The 21,558-nt window shown below is 42.4% G+C and overlaps 1 long non-coding RNA gene and 1 other non-coding gene across 2 annotated transcripts in view; both read left to right on the top strand.

The window, feature by feature from the left end:
• Positions 1-21,558, top strand: part of LOC146801676 (uncharacterized) — a 522,872-nt gene that overhangs the window by 284,552 nt on the left and 216,762 nt on the right. The gene's annotated exons all lie outside the window — the stretch shown is intronic.
• Positions 17,276-17,429, top strand: LOC146801677 (5.8S ribosomal RNA). Its single transcript, XR_014968368.1, has one exon. It is a non-coding gene; the product is annotated as a 5.8S ribosomal RNA (ribosomal RNA).

Genomic DNA, 21,558 nt, shown 5'->3' with positions numbered 1-21,558 from the left:
ACCGAATCTGCGTTGCTGAGGATTGATGCTGAAGGGACTTCGTCTTGAGAGACATTTACCGAGAGACTTGTCCTGACCCGTTCTGACATTTAGCTAGAATATGTAACTATGAGAAATGATTTATTCTGATTGATTTTCTTTGACTAATTTTAGATAAAGCAATATCATTTTAAACATGGTGTTGGATATTCTTTCTTGTCAATTATTGGGTTTACATTTTTGATTATTGCTGTATATGTTGTATAGATTATGTTCAAGGACAGTCACAAAAACCAGGTCTTATCGACCTCGGTATAGATGCAGGGTGAATAGGAGCTTTTCCTTCCACAGGTTTATTGCTGGTAGAGTATTTGAGCGTATGTTAGTGAAATGGGCCCTAGCGTATGATGTATGCATGTGCGTGTAACTGTGAGATTACTTTGTCCGTGGTAGTGGGAATATTATACACACCCTGATCTCTATCAATTTCCTGGTAGCAGAGGATGGTTTTTGATGATTGTCTTGATCTGATAAGATTGCTTTTATTGATTATTGATTATTGGTTCATGTTGGTATATGTACTAATACTATATGTTGGAGTCGTAATGTTGAGTTATATGTAGTGCTTCTGGAACTTGGAAGCTGTAGCAGTTCCGTAGTAGGGCAGAGGGAAGTATATGCTGCTCTCGGGAAAGACGGAATTGTAAGGAATAACGTGTGACAATTGAAGTTGCGCGTCACATTGTCTGGGTTCGGAATCAGTGACATCGTCGTATGTTACTATTAGATATTTCTGGTATATAAGGAGTGTGTATGATAGTGAAGGTTATCTGTAAAACTCTGGTCTTAAGTCCCAGGGATCCGTAAGGATTTCCGTTAAAGCTTATCGCGGGAGGAGTAATAGGTATTCTCTGAGCTTGTTTGAAGAACTGGGCAAAGAAAGCTTGCTTAGTTGATGTATGTTATAATTCTGTAGTGGAGCAGATTGTCTGTTCTCGGGAAGCAGGATTCTGTGCGTATGTACTATATTTCCTTGCATGAATGTGCGTGAATGTTTGTACATTTAGTTGATTGTAAGACTCTTTGGACAAGTCCTAGAGGAAACAGTTAATGAATGTATGTTAGTAGGGCAGAGTAGAGGAAGTGCTACTGTGTCAATGAAAGGTCTCTTATGAAATAGACTCCCTTGTCAATAATCTGACAAATTCAGTTGGTCCTTCAGGAGATTCTGGCAAAAGAGCAGAAAGAAATGACCTGAGACAATCAAGACATGACACATGTAGTGAAATATTGGATGCTAGTGAAGCTAGTTGTTCAGGGATGCCAATTTTAGAACCGCAAAAGAGAGTGGTTCCAGTGAGAAAAACTGCTGAAATAACAGTTGATGATTTGAATGATTGGATGAAGGTTCTACAGAAAAAGGATAAAGATTCACAAGTAATTGACGTAGCTAGGTTACGTGTAGAACTAGAAGAGCTTGTTACAGGAACAGTTCCAACAGAGATTCTGAAGAGTCATCATGATGGTGAACTAATGTTTATGTGTAAGAGTGTTACCTGGAGAGCAAGAAATACACATGACAGGCTAAGAGCAATAGCAAATGAACAGGGAGTTGACATTGATAAAGTGAAAGCTTTACAAAGAACTTACAGGATGGATTTTACAGAGAAAGATATTGAAAATGTGAATGCTACTGGTAGAACAGGACAGATTAAGGAAATGGTAGCATTATTGCGAAGATGGGGTGATGTAGAAAAGTGGAAGGATAGGTGGTACAAGAAAAGAGATGAGGCTGAAGATAGAACAACCTATTCAGCATTTCCAGTGAGAGAAAAGGAGAAACCAGTGGATAATTATCCTATGAGAGAAATACCTGGAGGAGGATATGTACATGTTCCATGGACCAGACAGGATATTTTATCATTCACGAATGATTTCCCTCAATTGAGAGAAAAGCCCGTCGAGTGGTATAGGCAGGTAGATAGGTTTGTGAAATTGTCAAAAGTGCTGTGGGTTGACCTGAATAGTCTGTTTGATATAATTGTCCCAGCAGACTTGTGGACTGAGTGTAAAATAGTTGTGAGTTGGCCTACTGAGGAATATCCAAGAGACCCAAGAACAGGGGCACCAGATCCAGAGGTAATGAGGAAGTATGATCAGGTGATGGTATACCTGAAGAGTAAAGTTCCTGCAAAAGAGACAGACTGGGTAAAGATAGATCGAACACAACAGGAAGCGAAAGAATCAGTTCATGCTTTTTACAAAAGGCTGATACTGGCATTTAAACAATTCAGTGGAGATGAACACCTGGGTGACAAAGATTTGAGTCATTTTGTATACAGATTTGTATATGGCCTTAGACCTGAAATTGGTGAGAGAATTCGTGAGCACACAGTGGATTGGCAGAGTAAGAAAGTAGATGAGATCCTGAGGCATGCAAAATACTTCAGTGATGAAATTGAGGCAAAACAAAGAAAGCTGAAAGAGAAAGCAATGTGGGCACAAGTGAAAGTTGCGGAGAGACAGGAAGCACAGTTAGTGGAACAGGCAAATAACCCAGGAAATAATGCAGGGAATAGACCTAGATATGCAGGGAAAGGAAAAGGAAGTCTTGAGGAAGCGAAGAAAAAGTTTCCTTGTCACAACTGTGGCCAATTGGGGCATTGGAGATCGGAGTGTCCTAATCCACCATTAGTGAGTAATGAGAATAAATCCTTAAATCAACAGGTGCAGAACGAAGGAAATAATCAACAGCAGCAACAACAGAAAGTTGTGAGACAGCAGAGTCAAGAGGCAAAACCGCCCTTGCCGCAGAATAGAGGGTTACAAAAGTATAATCAGGATTCAGGATTCTACAATGATGAGCAGGTAAACAAACCAAGACGTTCTAACAAAGTACAACAGTACTTGTTAAAGAGTGAAGGGAGTGAGTCTGAGGGTGATTATTGACGGTGCCGAGGAGAGGAAGAAGAGTGCATACTTGGTGCAACTCTAGAAATAGACCAGGCAGTACCATTTGTGGATGGGAAAATAAATGAGGAGAGTGTTACTTTTTTGGTAGACACAGGTGCGACAAGATCAACTGTCAGGTCAACAGATGTTAGAAATCTTCCTCTCTCGGATGAAGCAATCCAAGTAGTTGGTGTAGCCAATACGCAAATCAAAACACGTCTTACTGAACCTGTAAGAGTACAGATAGGGAAATTTTCAGACATGCACAGATTTATTGTCTGTGACACGAGTCCAGTGAACCTATTGGGTAGGGACTTGTTGTGCAAAATGAACCACACAATTTTTTGTACACCGGATGGAATAGCCTTTGAGACACCAGATGAAGATGTTTTGTACCGAGTGACTCTAGAGAATAGAGAAAGTGAGTTAATTGGTGCATTTGCTGTGTTTAATCCGGAGGATTTGCCTCGAGAGCTGAGAGACACAGTGAAAAGGACAGTTTGGGATTTTACTGGAGAGGATGTGGGATTGATGAATAATGTAGGTCCAGTGAAAATTGCAGTAAAAGAGGGAATCACATATCCTAACATTCCTCAGTACAAAATGACACCAGAAATAATTGAAGGGATAACTCCTATAATTGAGAAAATGATTCAGCAAGGAGTCCTGAGAGAACTACTGAGTAGTCCGTGTAATTCACCGATAATGGGACTAAAAAAGCCCAATGGGAAATTTAGGATCGTACAGGATTTGAGAAAAGTTAATCAAATTGTGGTGGCATGTTGTCCTATTGTGCCAAATCCATCAGTGATCATGTATCAAATTCCACATGATGCTGAATGGTATACAGTGATTGATTTGTGTCATGCGTTCTTTTCAATTCCATTGCATCATGATAGCCAGCCGATTTTTGCATTTAGGTTTGGCCAGCGTATCTTAGCATGGTGTCGAATCCCACAGGGGTATACGGAGAGTCCTTCGATATTCAATCAGTTATTGAAGAAATCGTTGGAAAGTTTGATCATGCCCGAGAGTTCAGTGCTAGTGAAGTATATTGATGACCTACTGGTGGCATCAAAGACACGTGAAGCTTGTGAAGTAGATACCATAGCTTTACTGAATCATCTGGCAGATGGAGGGTTAAAGGTATCTCCAGCCAAATTACAATTTTGCAAGAAAGAGGTGCATTATCTTGGACACAATATTGAAAAAGGTCTGAGAAAAGTGACTAATGACAGGATCAGAATAATCAGAGAAATGAAAGCTCCAAAAACCCAAAGAGAAGTGAGAATGTTCCTGGGTATGGTGGGTTATTGTCGTCAGTGGATAATTAATTTTTCCTTGATAGCAAATCACTGATTAAACTGACAAAAAGTGAAATGACAGATCCATTGGATCTAGATGCAGAACAAATGGCAGCATTTGAAGAGCTCAAGAGTAAAATGTGTGAGGCTCCAGCTTTGGGTATGCCTGACTATGAAAAGGAATTTGAGCTGTACTGCAGTGAAAGAAATGGATGTGCACTTTCAGTGTTAATTCAGAAGCATGGATTACTGAGAAGGCCTATTGCGTACTTCTCATCGACACTTGACCCTGTAGCTGTGGGTTTACCAGGTTGTCTGAAATCTGTGGCTGCAACATGCAGGAGTCTGGAACAAAGTGAGGGAATCATAATGGGATATCCTGTAAGGGTATTCGTACCTCACAATGTGGCAATTCTTTTGACAAGAAGCAGAACTCAGTACATGTCACATAGTCGGTTGACTAAATATGAAAAAGTGATTCTGGGAGCATCAAATGTGACTCTTGAGAGATGTGTAAATGTGAATCCAGCGACACTTTTGCCAGATATTGAAAATGTGGGTGTGAAGATGGAAGATGATCATGATTGTTTGGAAGTGCTTGAGTACTGTACAAAACCAAGACCAGACATAAGGGATCTACCCTTGAATGAGAGTGATCATGTGTTGTTTGTGGATGGATCATGCCTGAGAAATGATGATGGTGTGCTATGTGCAGCATATGCGGTATGCAAAGTTTCAGAGGTCATGGAAGCATCACCATTGAAAGGAGTGAAATCTGCGCAAGTTGCTGAATTGGTGGCATTGACAAAAGCTTGCAAAATTGGGAAAGATTTGAGGACAACTGTAATGACTGATAGTCAGTATGGATTTGGAGTGGTGCATGATTTTGGCCAACTTTGGCTACAAAGAGGTTTCTTGACATCGAGTGGAACTCCGATAAAGAATGCTGAAATGATTGGTAAATTGCTTGAGGCGATACAGCTGCCTAAGGAGTTAGCAGTTGTAAAATGTGCTGCCCATGGACTAGGAGAGGATTTTATAACGGTCGGAAACCGTTATGCAAACGATGTTGCGCAATACTGTGCCAAAACAAATCAGTCCATCAACAGGGACAGAGAAGGGGAAATGTCTTTACTCTCTGTGATGTTTACTAATGTCTTAGAAACATGGGATGAAGTGAAACAGTTGCAAGATGAGGCAGGAGAGGAAGAGAAAAAAGATTGGATTAAGGCAGGATGTGCTCCAAGAGAAACAGACCATGTTTGGGTCTACAGAGATGGCAGACCAGTAATGCCCAACTCCATCTTGTCGTCAATGGCAAGGATGTATCATGGCCAGGGACATTTGGGGAGGGACGCGATGGTTAGGTCGTTCAAGCAAACCTGGTACAATGCAAAGTTCAGGACAATTGCAGAAAGCATCTGTCAGAGGTGTTTAGTTTGTCAGCAATTTAACACTGGGAAAAAGACAGTGGTGAGTCTGGGGACAATAGGCAGAGAAGGAGGTCCTTTTACAAGAATGCAGATTGATTTCATTGAGATGCCCCAAGTAAACAGACTGAGGTATGTTCTAGTGGTAGTCTGTTTGTTTTCAAGGTGGGTGGAAGCTTACCCGACTAGAAGAAATGATGGATTAACAGTGGCAAAGTTACTGTTAAGGGAGTTGATTCCTAGATACGGGTTTCCAGTAACAGTTGAGTCTGATAGAGGTGGACACTTTCAAAATGAGCTTATGGGTTTGATTTGTGAAGCATTGAAAATACAGCAGAAGCTACATTGTGCATACCGACCAGAGGCTTCTGGTGTGGTTGAGCAGATTAATGGCACAATCAAGAATAGGATTGGAAAAATGTGCTTAGCCACTGGCATGAAATGGCCAGATGTTTTACCTCTAGTTCTGATGACTATGAGATCTACTCCAGATAGAACTACTGGTTTGAGTCCGCACGAAATAATAATGGGACGTGCAATGCGCCATGCATTCGTGCCTGTCAATAAGTTGGTGACAATAACTGATGACATGATTTTGGATTACTGTAAAGGCCTGGCTGACGCAGTTCATTCTGTGTTTCACCAGGTTGGAGAAGAAGCTACCACACTTGAGAAGAAGCAAGCCCATGATCTGAGTCCAGGAGACTGGGTGAGGATAAAAGTTCACAGAAGAAGAAATTGCTTGATTCCAAGGTGGGGAAGGCCGAGACAAGTTATTCTGACTACGACGACTGCAGTAAAGTGTGCTGGAGTGAAACACTGGGTACATGCAAGTCATACTCTGAGAGTTCCAAACCCAAAAGAAGGGACTGGTAAAGAGTATTTTGAAGAGTCAGATTCCAGTGATGATGAAGATACAGAATCAGTGGGGAAAGAAGTAGGAAAAGCTTCGAATGAACCACTGCGAGTATCAGAGAAGAGATCAAATTCTGTAAGAGAGCCTGAAGTTTCAAACAGCAGTGAAGGAAAAAGAAAAGAAAAAAGAAATCACACAGAGACTACTCCTGAATCAGAAGAGGAGGAGATTGAAGAACACTTGAGATTATACTTGAAGAAGTAGGGTCAGAAGAAGATAGAGAGGGACAGGTTGCGGAAGACCCCCGAGGAGGTGTAGGGAACATTCTTGATGAGCCAGGTGAAGGGACAAGTAGACAGCAAGAAGATTGTGTGTCGGAGACCCAAGGAGGGACAGGAGTAGGGAAGTCTCAAACAGTGGTGAAAAAATCTGTGGAAAAGAAGAGAGCTGCTGGAAAACGGAAACAAGAGGCACTTGAAACAGATGATGAGGATGAACAAACGGAGGGTCGAGTTCTGAGAAAGAGAACTTGGATTGGAGAAATAAGTAATAAAGAAATAAAGCCGAAAAAGGTGTTAAGAGGAGATCGTTGGCCTAACAACAGAGTTAAGAGGCTGAGATACAAAATAATAAGATCAAGTACATCGAAAGCTGAACAAGTGAATGAAGTTTCGAGTCAAAGTTCAAAAGCTGAAGAAGAAGAATCAAAGGAGTCAAACGAACCAGTAGAAATAAAAAGAGTAAGAAGACCCAACCAAAAGTACAGATCACCGGAATGGTCTTATGTGGCACTGTCTGAAGGAGGAAAAGAAGAAACAGTGACTCGAGATAATCCGGAAGAGATCTTGAGAGAAGTGGTTGAGGAAGATACTGGTGAAATTCTGAAAGTACTCTTGACTGACATTGGAGAAGAGTCGAGTACTGAGGATTTTGATGTCGGAGATCTAATACAATTTGATGTTGAAGAAATTGAAGTGAAGAATGACAAGTATCCAAACTGAATAAAGGAAGGATTCACTTGGATTAAGTGAACGGAAAGATCATTTGGATAAACTGAAAGCTGAAGAATTGCTGAAGAATTGAAGAAGTTCAAACAGTAGTGGAGTAGTAGAGGCTAAACTAAGTAGTAAAATGGCTAACATAGAAGATAATAGAAATAGATGTGCCTTCTTTAAAAGGTGGTGTAGGATGTGCTGCTGCTGTACTGGATTATTAATGCTTCTATGGGGTGTTTTAGAATTATTAGTTACTTTTAAAGTAGAGTTTGAGATGCATACAGAGAATGTGACAAATGTAGAGAAGAATTCGCAAAATGTAGTTCCAATTAGAATTAGTAATACTTACATACACAAAGATAGGTCAATTAATAACTTTTCTAGTAATGTTTTTTCAAAACTGTTATATGAATATGTGAAAACAATGGAAGTAAGGGATTGCTACGTCTGTATGCAATTACCTGCATCTGTTTCAGAGGGTGTTACTTATCATCATTTACCAGCTACATATGGTATTTCCTGTAGTATTTTAAGTAGTGTTTTTTATTTGTTAGGGAAAGTAGATTATAAGATGTCTAACAGAGATAGTATTTTTGGGCATTTGCCAATGAACAAAGAGCTGAATCCAGCTAAAGAAGCTAACACTTTTGGTGAGATTTTTATTGAAGAAAAAGGATTAACATTAGATTACATTTTTAAGAATAATTTAACTTGCAGTTTGAAAGGAGAGGAGAAAGCTTTCCTGGATATGGTAGAAGAAAGGAGATTGAACATGCAGGAAAATATAAAGTGAGTGAGACAATTTGGGACATTGAGATGGGAAAAGAGTTGAAGAATGGGGCTAGTCCAACTTTAGCTCTAGATGCACCACAGAAGGGTAAACTTTGTATTACAAGAAGGAAATCCCAATATGATACATATTTTGTCGGGACTAGTGAGTGCCATGATACATACTTCATTGCAACAGGTTGGGGTTTCAGAGGTGGAGAAGATACAATTTTTCCAGGAGTATATTATGTTTGTGGGAATAAGGCTTATTACAAGTTGCCTGACCATTGGTATGGCACATGTCATGTGGGTCTGGTTTTTCCAAAGATTTTTCATATAGATAAAATAACAGATGTAGAACATATTAATTTACTAATGCGTTTTAAGAGAGAAACTTGGTCTGAAATAGTGGGTGATATTTTTGGGGTTTTGATTCCAGCAGTGGGAATTTCTTTGAATGCTTATGGAATTCGGAAACTGTCTACAGTGGTTGATCGCTTATCGACAAATACCGCTGGAGGGTTTCTTTTGGTGAATACGGAATTAAGTGCCGTACGTGCCATGTCTATGCAAAATCGACTTGCCCTTGATATTCTATTGGCCAAGGAGGGTGGAGTCTGTGGAATGCTGAAAGTTCAACATTGTTGCACTTACATTCCAGACGAAAGCAAAGACCTGAAGGTCTATATCAAAAATATTACTGATTTGCATGAAGAATTAGTACCACTTGAAGCTGAGAATTTATGGACTAAAATAGCTAATAAAATGATAGCTGTTAAGGATTTTATTGCAAAAATAGGTAGTACTATTATAGGTAGAATATTGTTTCCCTTAACTTGTATAATTGTTGCTTTATTGATAATAAGATTGGTGTGTGTGTGTTGTAAAAACAGGGGAGGGAGGAAGAAATTGAATAAAGAAAAAAAAATAAGAGGTTGAAAAGAGAACCTCAAGAAATTGAATTAGAAGAATTGAGGGAGAGTGTTTACTTAGAGACAAAAAGGGATGATGAAAAGTGACTGATGTGTAATGTTGTGTAAGGGGAAAAGACATTTTTTGGGGTTTATTTGGTGATAAAATCACCAAAGGGGGGATTGCTGGAGCAGAGTTTTCAGTTTGAAAATTCAGTGGCTTTTGAAGCTCTGGCATGTCTATTCGTTGTACTAATTAATTAATAATTAATAATTAATTATTTGTCTTGTGCAAGTGCGTTTATATTAATCAATCCGTTTGTCCTAACAAGAGAGAGTTACACGTGGGTGTGCATAAATGTGCTGTTTAAAAAATAACGTGCGTGTTTTCATGTTTAAACGTTGCTATGTGCTGTTTATTTTTGAGCACAAAATGCTTTCCGAATTAATGCTTTTCTATGTTGCAAGTGCTAGATAAATGCATACACATAAGGGTATTAGTGGGGTTAACACTGTTTAATCACTATGCTGTGGTAATGTTGTTTTTGTTTCGTTTAATTAATCTATTGAGGCCTATGATGGCCTAGAAAAGATGGCCGATTTGTGAGCCTGGCTGTGATTTATAATATGAAAACTGTGACGAGGGAGACCCCTGCTGGAAATGGTCCTGAAGCTAACTGACCATGGTCCTTGCTTGCTTGTTTGAAAACTTTCCATGAGGACAGCAGCAGTTTTGGGAGATCTCCAAGTGAAGTGAAAATGTCCTTGGCAGCCTTGGGAAACAAAGGAGCCTTAGAGAGAAGCTCTGAACTGTGGCTCGATTGCCGAGGAGAAGTAGAACTAATATGATACATGTTTTATTTCTTGGTTCCTGTTCCGTAGTCTTCATTATGTGAACTTTTCCTGAGCGGAGATTCTCAAATGTAGCGATGTTACATCCTTTCCTTCTCGCTCTGCTCAGCAGGTCCGGCGGACATTACAGTTTTTTCTATGTTTCCAATGTATCTTTCCATTGTTTAGAAACTATAAGAAATGTTAGCCTAGAGAGGGTTTTTTGCCACTTGCCATTTTGCCTTTGCCGCGTACCGAATCTGCGTTGCTGAGGATTGATGCTGAAGGGACTTCGTCTTGAGAGACATTTACCGAGAGACTTGTCCTGACCCGTTCTGACATTTAGCTAGAATAGGTAACTATGAGAAATGATTTATTCTGATTGATTTTCTTTGACTAATTTTAGATAAAGCAATATAATTTTAAACATGGTGTTGGATATTCTTTCTTGTCAATTATTGGGTTCACATTTTTGATTATTGCTGTATATGTTGTATAGATTATGTTCAAGGACAGTCACAAAAACCAGGTCTTATCGACCTCGGTATAGATGCAGGGTGAATAGGAGGTTTTCCTTCCACAGGTTTATTGCTGGTAGAGTATTTGAGCGTATGTTAGTGAAATGGGCCCTAGCGTATGATGTATGCATGTGCGTGTAACTGTGAGATTACTTTGTCCGTGGTAGTGGGAATATTATACACACCCTGATCTCTATCACTAGAGCACAATGTTTAAAACATGATATGTTTGTTTTCCCCGAGTTCACTCCAAGAAAGGCTCCAACATTGAACAAATAACAAAGGAGAGAGGGAATCCTACCATTTTGCCTCTAAGTAAGTCAAAGTAAGGAGTAAAGCAACCATTCAGAAAAATACTAGCACACGATTTAGAATATAGCAATTAAATGAAAGAAATGAATTCAAAGCCATACCAATGAACCATGGTAAGTGGGCAAAAGAACGATGGATTTAACCCAGATCTCTTGACTGGGGGATAATGTCTGCATTGTCAGCATTCCGTCCATCATTTGTTTGTTGTAACGCTTTTCGCCCTAAGTGGGATGGGTATTCCCAGACGTGGGACCCGTGCTCACTACGCCACTGGAGTCAAGCTATCCTGGCTGATGATGGCTGATAGCCAGAAACCGGTCCTAGGATGCTTGATTCCGGTCCAGGAAAGACATGGCTTGGCAGTTCGGGCTGGACTGTTCCCATGAGGCACAGGGTCAAGACTGATTTGCATATGGCCATGTCTAAACTGGGGTGGTGTAGTGGGCAAAAGAACGATGGATTTAACCCAGATCTCTTGACTGGGGGAGAATGTCTGCATTGTCAGCATTCCGTCCATCATTTGTTTGTTGTAACGCTTTTCGCCCTAAGTGGGATGGGTATTCCCAGACGTGGGACCCGTGCTCACTACGCCACTGGAGTCAAGCTATCCTGGCTGATGACGGCTGATAGCCAGAAACCGGTCCTAGGATGCTTGATTCCGGTCCAGGAAAGACATGGCTTGGCAGTTCGGGCTGGACTGTTCCCATGAGGCACAGGGTCAAGACTGATTTGCATATGGCCATGTCTAAACTGGGGTGGTGTAGTGGGCAAAAGAACGATGGATTTAACCCAGATCTCTTGACTGGGGGAGAATGTCTGCATTGTCAGCATTCCGTCCATCATTTGTTTGTTGTAACGCTTTTCGCCCTAAGTGGGATGGGTATTCCCAGACGTGGGACCCGTGCTCACTACGCCACTGGAGTCAAGCTATCCTGGCTGATGACGGCTGATAGCCAGAAACCGGTCCTAGGATGCTTGATTCCGGTCCAGGAAAGACATGGCTTGGCAGTTCGGGCTGGACTGTTCCCATGAGGCACAGGGTCAAGACTGATTTGCATATGGCCATGTCTAAACTGGGGTGGTGTAGTGGGCAAAAGAACGATGGATTTAACCCAGATCTCTTGACTGGGGGAGAATGTCTGCATTGTCAGCATTCCGTCCATCATTTATTTGTTGTAACGCTTTTCGCCCTAAGTGGGATGGGTATTCCCAGACGTGGGACCCGTGCTCACTACGCCACTGGAGTCAAGCTATCCTGGCTGATGACGGCTGATAGCCAGAAACCGGTCCTAGGATGCTTGATTCCGGTCCAGGAAAGACATGGCTTGGCAGTTCGGGCTGGACTGTTCCCATGAGGCACAGGGTCAAGACTGATTTGCATATGGCCATGTCTAAACTGGGGTGGTGTAGTGGGCAAAAGAACGATGGATTTAACCCAGATCTCTTGACTGGGGGAGAATGTCTGCATTGTCAGCATTCCGTCCATCATTTGTTTGTTGTAACGCTTTCCGCCCTAAGTGGGATGGGTATTCCCAGACGTGGGACCCGTGCTCACTACGCCACTGGAGTCAAGCTATCCTGGCTGATGACGGCTGATAGCCAGAAACCGGTCCTAGGATGCTTGATTCCGGTCCAGGAAAGACATGGCTTGGCAGTTCGGGCTGGACTGTTCCCATGAGGCACAGGGTCAAGACTGATTTGCATATGGCCATGTCTAAACTGGGGTGGTGTAGTGGGCAAAAGAACGATGGATTTAACCCAGATCTCTTGACTGAGGGAGAATGTCTGCATTGTCAGCATTCCGTCCATCATTTGTTTGTTGTAACGCTTTTCGCCCTAAGTGGGATGGGTATTCCCAGACGTGGGACCTGTGCTCACTACGCCACTGGAGTCAAGCTATCCTGGCTGATGACGGCTGATAGCCAGAAACCGGTCCTAGGATGCTTGATTCCGGTCCAGGAAAGACATGGCTTGGCAGTTCGGGCTGGTCTGTTCCCATGAGGCACAGGGTCAAGACTGATTTGCATAAGGCCATGTCTAAGCTGGGGTGGTGTAGTGGGCAAAAGAACAATGGATTTAACCCAGATCTCTTGACTGGGGGAGAATGTCTGCATTGTCAGCATTCCGTCCATCATTTGTTTGTTGTAACGCTTTTCGCCCTAAGTGGGATGGGTATTCCCAGACGTGGGACCCGTGCTCACTACGCCACTGGAGTCAAGCTATCCTGGCTGATGACGGCTGATAGCCAGAAACCGGTCCTAGGATGCTTGATTCCGGTCCAGGAAAGACATGGCTTGGCAGTTCGGGCTGGACTGTTCCCATGAGGCACAGGGTCAAGACTGATTTGCATATGGCCATGTCTAAACTGGGGTGGTGTAGTGGGCAAAAGAACGATGGATTTAACCCAGATCTCTTGACTGGGGGAGAATGTCTGCATTGTCAGCATTCCGTCCATCATTTGTTTGTTGTAACGCTTTTCGCCCTAAGTGGGATGGGTATTCCCAGACGTGGGACCCGTGCTCACTACGCCACTGGAGTCAAGCTATCCTGGCGGATGACGGCTGATAGCCAGAAACCGGTCCTAGGATGCTTGATTCCGGTCCAGGAAAGACATGGTTTGGCAGTTCGGGCTGGACTGTTCCCATGAGGCACAGGGTCAAGACTGATTTGCATATGGCCATGTCTAAACTGGGGTGGTGTAGTGGGCAAAAGAACGATGGATTTAACCCAGATCTCTTGACTGGGGGAGAATGTCTGCATTGTCAGCATTCCGTCCATCATTTGTTTGTTGTAACGCTTTTCGCCCTAAGTGGGATGGGTATTCCCAGACGTGGGACCCGTGCTCACTACGCCACTGGAGTCAAGCTATCCTGGCTGATGACGGCTGATAGCCAGAAACCGGTCCTAGGACGCTTGATTCCGGTCCAGGAAAGACATGGCTTGGCAGTTCGGGCTGGACTGTTCCCATGAGGCACAGGGTCAAGACTGATTTGTATATGGCCATGTCTAAACTGGGGTGGTGTAGTGGGCAAAAGAACGATGGATTTAACCCAGATCTCTTGACTGGGGGAGAATGTCTGCATTGTCAGCATTCCGTCCATCATTTGTTTGTTGTAACGCTTTTCGCCCTAAGTGGGATGGGTATTCCCAGACGTGGGACCCGTGCTCACTACGCCACTGAAGTCAAGCTATCCTGGCTGATGACGGCTGATAGCCAGAAACCGGTCCTAGGATGCTTGATTCCGGTCCAGGAAAGACATGGCTTGGCAGTTCGGGCTGGACTGTTCCCATGAGGCACAGGGTCAAGACTGATTTGCATATGGCCATGTCTAAACTGGGGTGGTGTAGTGGGCAAAAAAACGATGGATTTAACCCAGATATCTTGACTGGGGGAGAATGTCTGCATTGTCAGCATTCCGTCCATCATTTGTTTGTTGTAACGCTTTTCGCCCTAAGTGGGATGGGTATTACCAGACGTGGGACCCGTGCTCACTACGCCACTGGAGTCAAGCTATCCTGGCTGATGACGGCTGATAGCCAGAAACCGGTCCTAGGATGCTTGATTCCGGTCCAGGAAAGACATGGCTTGGCAGTTCGGGCTGGACTGTTCTCATGAGGCACAGGGTCAAGACTGATTTGCCTATGGCCATGTCTAAACTGGGGTGGTGTAGTGGGGAAAAGAACGATGGATTTAACCCAGATCTCTTGACTGGGGGAGAATGTCTGCATTGTCAGCATTCCGTCCATCATTTGTTTGTTGTAACGCTTTTCGCCCTAAGTGGGATGGGTATTCCCAGACGTGGGACCCGTGCTCACTACGCCACTGGAGTCAAGCTATCCTGGCTGATGACGGCTGATAGCCAGAAACCGGTCCTAGGATGCTTGATTCCGGTCCAGGAAAGACATGGCTTGGCAGTTCGGGCTGGACTGTTCCCATGAGGCAGAGGGTCAAGACTGATTTGCATATGGCCATGTCTAAACTGGGGTGGTGTAGTGGGCAAAAGAACGATGGATTTAACCCAGATCTCTTGACTGGGGGAGAATGTCTGCATTGTCAGCATTCCGTCCATCATTTGTTTGTTGTAACGCTTTTCGCCCTAAGTGGGATGGGTATTCCCAGACGTGGGACCCGTGCTCACTACGCCACTGGAGTCAAGCTATCCTGGCTGATGACGGCTGATAGCCAGAAACCGGTCCTAGGATGCTTGATTCCGGTCCAGGAAAGACATGGCTTGGCAGTTCGGGCTGGACTGTTCCCATGAGGCACAGGGTCAAGACTGATTTGCATATGGCCATGTCTAAACTGGGGTGGTGTAGTGGGCAAAAGAACAATGGATTTAACCCAGATCTCTTGACTGGGGGAGAATGTCTGCATTTTCAGCATTCCGTCCATCATTTGTTTGTTGTAACATTTAGTGAGAGGGCTGCCAATTGGGAGTTAACATTTCAAGCTAGGCGTTCAATACTAGAGATCATTCTACCATTGTCAGCAGCAAGTCTGATCATTTATAATACCAGATTGGTCAGATTTTACTGGAAGAGGAATAACAGACTCTAAACATGAAGCTAAGATTTTGGCAAAGATCCTGCAGTTGTATTTGATAATTAAAATAGGATATTATTCTTATAAAATCTATGGTCTTTATCTGTTTTAAGATTAAGGTTATTAAGGCTTCCAAAAGAGCCACTATCTATGAATCAGAAATATAGGAGTTAAAAAATTCTAATAATTTAGAACAAAAAAAAGGAAACGTGAATGAGAACATTTCAATAGAGAAACCACTGGGACCAGGTGCTTTTGCCCTCTTCAAAGATTTAATTGCATCTGAAACCAACTAGAGTGTAATATTAACTCCTAGCTTGCCAAAGGTATCTATAGGAGAGGGTGGTTGAGGGATAACATCAAAATATTTCTGAACTTTGAATGAAGTTGCGGTATTGTCATCACTATTGTTTTTTAATAGAAGGATGGCAAAGAGTCAGAAATTTTAGTGTTCGATATTCAGATAGACTTAGTTACTTGATTATTGATTCATCGAATATCCTTCCATTCTGCTTTTATTTTAAAACAATTAGCAAGCATTTTACCAGCTTTATTCTGGTCCCGTTGGAATTGAGATTTGATTTTAAGCAGAATATTATCTGTATCAACAATAGTGAGTATGATTTGTTCTGGTATAGCCTTAATCAAGTCATGAAGCATTGATGAGGAATTGTAAGTAAAATAAGTAGGCTTAAGTGTCTTAAGGTGTTCCAAAAGGAGCACATTTTGAGCACAAACACATTTTTCCCTGGCAGTATAAGACATGGTGCAGCCAGAAAAGAATCTTTAAATGCATCCTATTAGTGGCAATAGAAATGTCTTTTTAATTATTAAAACGAAAACATTATTTTATAAAAGTATTAGCTGCTATAATAAACTGAGTATTTGACAATATAGCCTCTTTGAATATCCATCTACCAGTTTTGGAGTTAATATTAGAACTATCTAATGAAGCCAGTATCGGGGCATCATCAGAGATAAAAATAGACCCAATTTCAGCAGATTGCAGGCTAGAAGGTAGTGCTTTAGTAACTAAAATATAGCCAATTCTGGACATTGTATTATGCAAATTTGAAGAATAAAGAGAAGTTCAATTTATCAGGTTTGCAGGTCTTCCAAACATTAAATAATGGTCCAGAAGTAATTGCTGATTCGAATGTTTTATGCGATTTATCTGGTTTGAGCTTACGTTTTGACTTTCTATCTGCTAAAGAGTCCAAAAATTGGTTGAAGTCACCAAACATTAATATTATTAGGGGTAAAGACATTAGCAAGTTTTAATTTTATTTAAATAAGGATTAGATTTAACAGGGCCATCAACATTAAATAAGATAATATGCATGTTGTCTAAAACAACATTGAGGAACACTAAATCTTCTGGTAGTGTCATATTTAGTAGATACAACTTGTAGTCTCAATGTTTTATGGCAGGGAATAGCAAAAGCCCCTTTATGATGAACTGCTGCAGAGAAAAATACCTGACCAACCCACTGGCTCTTCAATTTAACAGATTCAGAAACATTAAAATGTGATTCCTGTAGCAAGGCAATTTGAGAATTAACTTTAGATAAGTGAGATAGTACCTTTTGTCATTTGACCGGCTGGCCAAGTCCACGAACGTTCGACAAGACAACAATAAACATGTTTGATACATGGGGATAAGAATATAGGTACAAGGGTAACAAGCTGCAAAAAAGGGAAAGGAGAAAAAATAAAATCATTGATTATACAAAAAAAGATATAAAAACAGGGGAACAAAAGAAAGCAAATATTATAAAAGTAGTCAAAAAGAACATAGAGGAAAAGAAGAGAGAAAGTGAGATAAGGAAATGCATAGGAAAACAGAAGAAAAAGAAGTTTTCGAAAAGTTCCCTGTGACTCTTGGCGGTGGATCACTCGGCTCGCGCGTCGAGGAAGAACACAGCTAGCTGCGAGAATTAGTGTGAATTGCAGAACACATTGCTCATCGACACTTCGAACACACCTTGCGGCCCCGGGTTCCTCCCGGGGCTATGCCTGTCTGAGGGTCGCTCGATTGTCAATTGCCCAGGGCTTCCCCGGGACGCGGCTAGGACCGTCGCAGGGTGAGCTCTGCTTCCCCTTCATCCCCCCCACAAGGTCAGACCCCCCGAGCACCCGTGGCAGGGTCCCTGGCCGGGTCCTGCCGCGGAGTTATGCCGCCTGCTCGCCTGGCCCCCCGAGAAGGGGGCCTGGTGACCGGTCCCCCTCGCGCCCGTCCCGGGGCACCTGGCTGCGTGCCGCACGTGGCTGTCCGTGGTGTCCCACTGGCTGCCCGCTCGCACACGCCTCAGGCGCCCACCTTCGCGGACGGCTTCCCAGCGAGGGCGAAACCCCTCCAGACGTGATCCGGGGAAAGAAGACAACTAATGAAGAGGAGTATGAGACATGCCAACAGCATGGCAAGATTAACAGCAGAGAAAGAAGAAATAAAATAAAGATAAAAAAGAAGAAAACTTCAGCATAGGAAAAGATCAAAACACAAAAAAACAGCTTAAGACTTCTGAGCATTAGTCTTCATTTAAAGTGATATAATGTTCTGAATAAACATTTTCAGTTTAACATTATCATCAAAAGATTTAATAGTGCCTTCATGGTTTATCTTGCATAAACAGGGATGTAGAATGCAATATGTATAATTCAGTGTCTCATTTGAGGCCTCAGCACAAGTAATTCCTTATGTCTGGCTGAAAGGAGGACGTGGAGGTCGATGCAGGTAAGATAACTCCTTGTTTTATTTAGTACACAGGTACAGGATAGGTCAGAGCAGGCAGCAGAAACCAACTGCTAAAACACCTGACCATTCCACATGCCGCCATTCTAACATAGAACCTGTTGTCATGGTAGCATGTGCATCACAATAATACAGCAGAAACAAACACATCCCTTCCCTCATAGAAAAGGTAAATAAGTGAAAAAATTAAAATAAATAACATAAAAGCTTACAACACAACACTGGTGAAGGGTGTTCACGATAAACATTTGGCAACTAAGGCATGGCAAGAAAGCAGACACAAAAACCAAACAATGCACACATTAATATCTCATGTAATCCTTGAACCAAACAGGAGGTCTCATTTCATGGTAGTGCGCATTCCCTGCTCACTGTCAGAACTCTGCTTGGGCAACCACTCCTTATTCCACCATTTCCCATCACAAAGCTTGACAGATCTGCCTCCGAGAGCAATGATCTGCATGGGACTGGAACATTTTGAATGCCCCTTGGCAACCAGACCAGGCAATGTCACTTTGACCCAATCTCCTGCTTTGAAAAGAGCTTGTCTTTGCCATTTGTTTGGCTCCTTGGTCACATACTTGCTCTGGGACTTTTCACAATTTTCTATCACCAATTCACAATTCACATTGGGTACATTCAAAGGTCCTACTAATTTGGTGGCAGCCATTCTACCTTTCAATAAAGCAAAAGGGGACTCCTTGGTAATGGCACTGGGTGTAGTGAGCAGAGCACACAGCAAGTCTACAAGTTCCTTCTTACAATCCAATCCATTTGCCACTTACAATTTTATACTGTCCTTTATGACCCTGTTACAGCGTTCTACCATACCTTTACTGCGGTGATGTTATAACAAACTGGTAATGTGGTTGATGCCCCAATGACGCATGAACCCTTGGAACTCTTTGGCCATAAATTGAACCCCATTGTCAGTGACCAGTTCAACTGGATCACCTCTCAAAAATAAAGACTAGAGAAAATCTAACACCTCCTCAGTGCTGTCGGACTTCAAAAATTTCATTCAGGCCACCTAGAGCCATAGTCCACAGCAACTAAATAGTGTCTGTTGCGCTCATCCAAAACATCCGTGGGTCCAATGATGTTTAAACATAACTTGAACCATTGTTTGCCCCGAACAGGCACTGCTTCAATTGGACTAGGAAACATGATTTGGATTTTGTCACTAACTGCACAAGTTACACAGTCTCTTACAAAATTTTCAACTCCCATATCCATGCCTGGCCACCAAAATATTTCTATAATTCTCCTCTTCCTGGCTCTCATGCCCACGTGACCCTCATTGGCTAAGGCCAAAATCTTGCTTTGCAATGCCACAGGCACCTCCAACAAATCCATTCTTCTCAAGACACCCATATAGATACTTAACTACGGAAAGACATGTTTGAAAGAACTGGCTGCCCTATCTTTAGGGACCCAACTCTTACTCAACATACCAACCACCACTTAGACAGTTTCTTTTTTTGCACAGCGACTTTCCACTCTTCCTCTATTGTGCAACCAAAACTGGATTCCTCCAATGAGGCCACGACGCAGAAGGCATCATTCACCGGCTCCCTTACCTGCACATTGGAGAGGGGCACCTGGGAAAAACAGTCCGCAATAATATTCCTAATGCCAGGAATATATTCCAATTGAAGCTGGAACTCCATTAACCCGAAGTGCCATTTATCAATATTGGGAGTGGCATTTCTGGTCCCCTTCGTGGTAAATACGTTAATCAAAGGCTTGTGACCCATGCAGATAAACTCTGAACCCCATAAGTATTGCCTAAAATGACCCACACCCCACATACAAGCCAGGGCTTCATGCTCTATCACAGAGTAAGTGCACTCCGCACCTCTTAACGTGTGAGACCAAAAGCCACCACTTCTTCCTTTCCCTCTTTTTTTGGGAGTAACACTGCACCCAACCTATGCTCACTTGCATCTGTGACGACAATAGAAATATTATGTGTATCAAAAGTTGCAGGGGAATGGCACAAAGTAAATCCAGTTTTATTTGCTGGAATTCAAGCTCTTTCTCTGAAGACCACACAAACTGCTGTGTTTTCTTCATCAGTATCCGATGTTGTGTCTTATCACTACAGTTGGCACAAACTTCCAACATGCCGAAAAACAACAAGAGCTGGTCCTTATTTTGTGGTGTGGGGAAGTCTTTATGGCCATTAATATATCCTCCTTAAGTTCCACCCCCGAGCAGACAACTTATATCCCAGGTAATCCACATGGTCCACTGCAAACTTACACTTCTCTGCTTTTAATGTAATGCCCCTTTCAGTTAAGATAGATACTACAGTGGCCAAAGTCTTGTCATAACATTCCACATTCTTACCGTACACCAAAATGTCATCCTAAAAACACTTAACATTGGGAACACCAAAACACATCGCCTCCATGACCCTCTAAAATACCGCAGAAGCCAATGCAAGACCAATGGGCATTTTCATAAATCTATAAGCAGCGGAAGGAGTCACAAAGGCTGTAAGCTGCTGACTTATTTTCTTGAGAGTGATCTGGTGATATGCAGAGGATATATCTAAGGTGGTGAAAATGATTGGCCCCTTTAATCAACCTAGCATCTCCGTAATGTTAGGTAGGGGATGACTGTCGACCCATATTCTCTCAATTAGATCCCTCAAGTCAATGCACATTCTAAGAGCACCATTCTCCTTCCTGGCCAAAACCACAGGGGACAACCATTCAGAGCTCTCAATGGGCTCAATGATACCCTGCTGACAACGAGATTCCAATTCCAGAGACAACTCCTTCCATTTGGCAAATGGAACACATCTGGCTTTTAAAACCACAGGTTGAACTTCTTGCTTAAAAATTATAAGATATGGAAATCCCTTAATTTTTCCAAGATTCTTCCTAAAGACTTCTGGACAGATTTTTTGTCCTCTTTGAGCAGAACCTGCTCTGAACTGTTTGGGTCAAAAATGATGCCCAGATTTTCTGCTCCAACCATCCCAGAAGAGAAGATCTATTGTTTGCCACATTCACAGTGGCAGGAGTGGAATGTCCCTTAAACGTTAACACACATTCAAATTCTGGAATACCTAAATGGGTTTACCCCCATAAGCTACGGGTTTAATCAGGGATTTTTTCAAGGGAATGTTGACTAACCTAGTCCACTTTTTGGTACCAAAGAGAGTGAAAAATGAACTAGAGTCGGCCATCATGGAAATATTTTACCATCTGCACCGATATGAAAAAAATGGTCGCCTGACACTTGTGCAAACAAGCTTCAAGACCTCTGGATTATCAGCCTTATTTATGAAATCAGTGGTTTTGTGAGAATCACTCAAATCATTCAACTTCCCCACAAAACTCGATTCACAAGCATTCAACACCATCATGACCAGATTTCCTTCCTCACTGTCAGGA

The sequence above is a fragment of the Triturus cristatus genome, chromosome 8 (genome assembly GCF_964204655.1).
Source record: "Triturus cristatus chromosome 8, aTriCri1.1, whole genome shotgun sequence".
NCBI classification, from domain to species: Eukaryota; Metazoa; Chordata; class Amphibia; order Caudata; family Salamandridae; genus Triturus; species Triturus cristatus.
The sequence above is the reverse complement of the archived record's forward strand: the minus strand, read 5'-3'. Positions and strand labels throughout refer to the sequence as shown.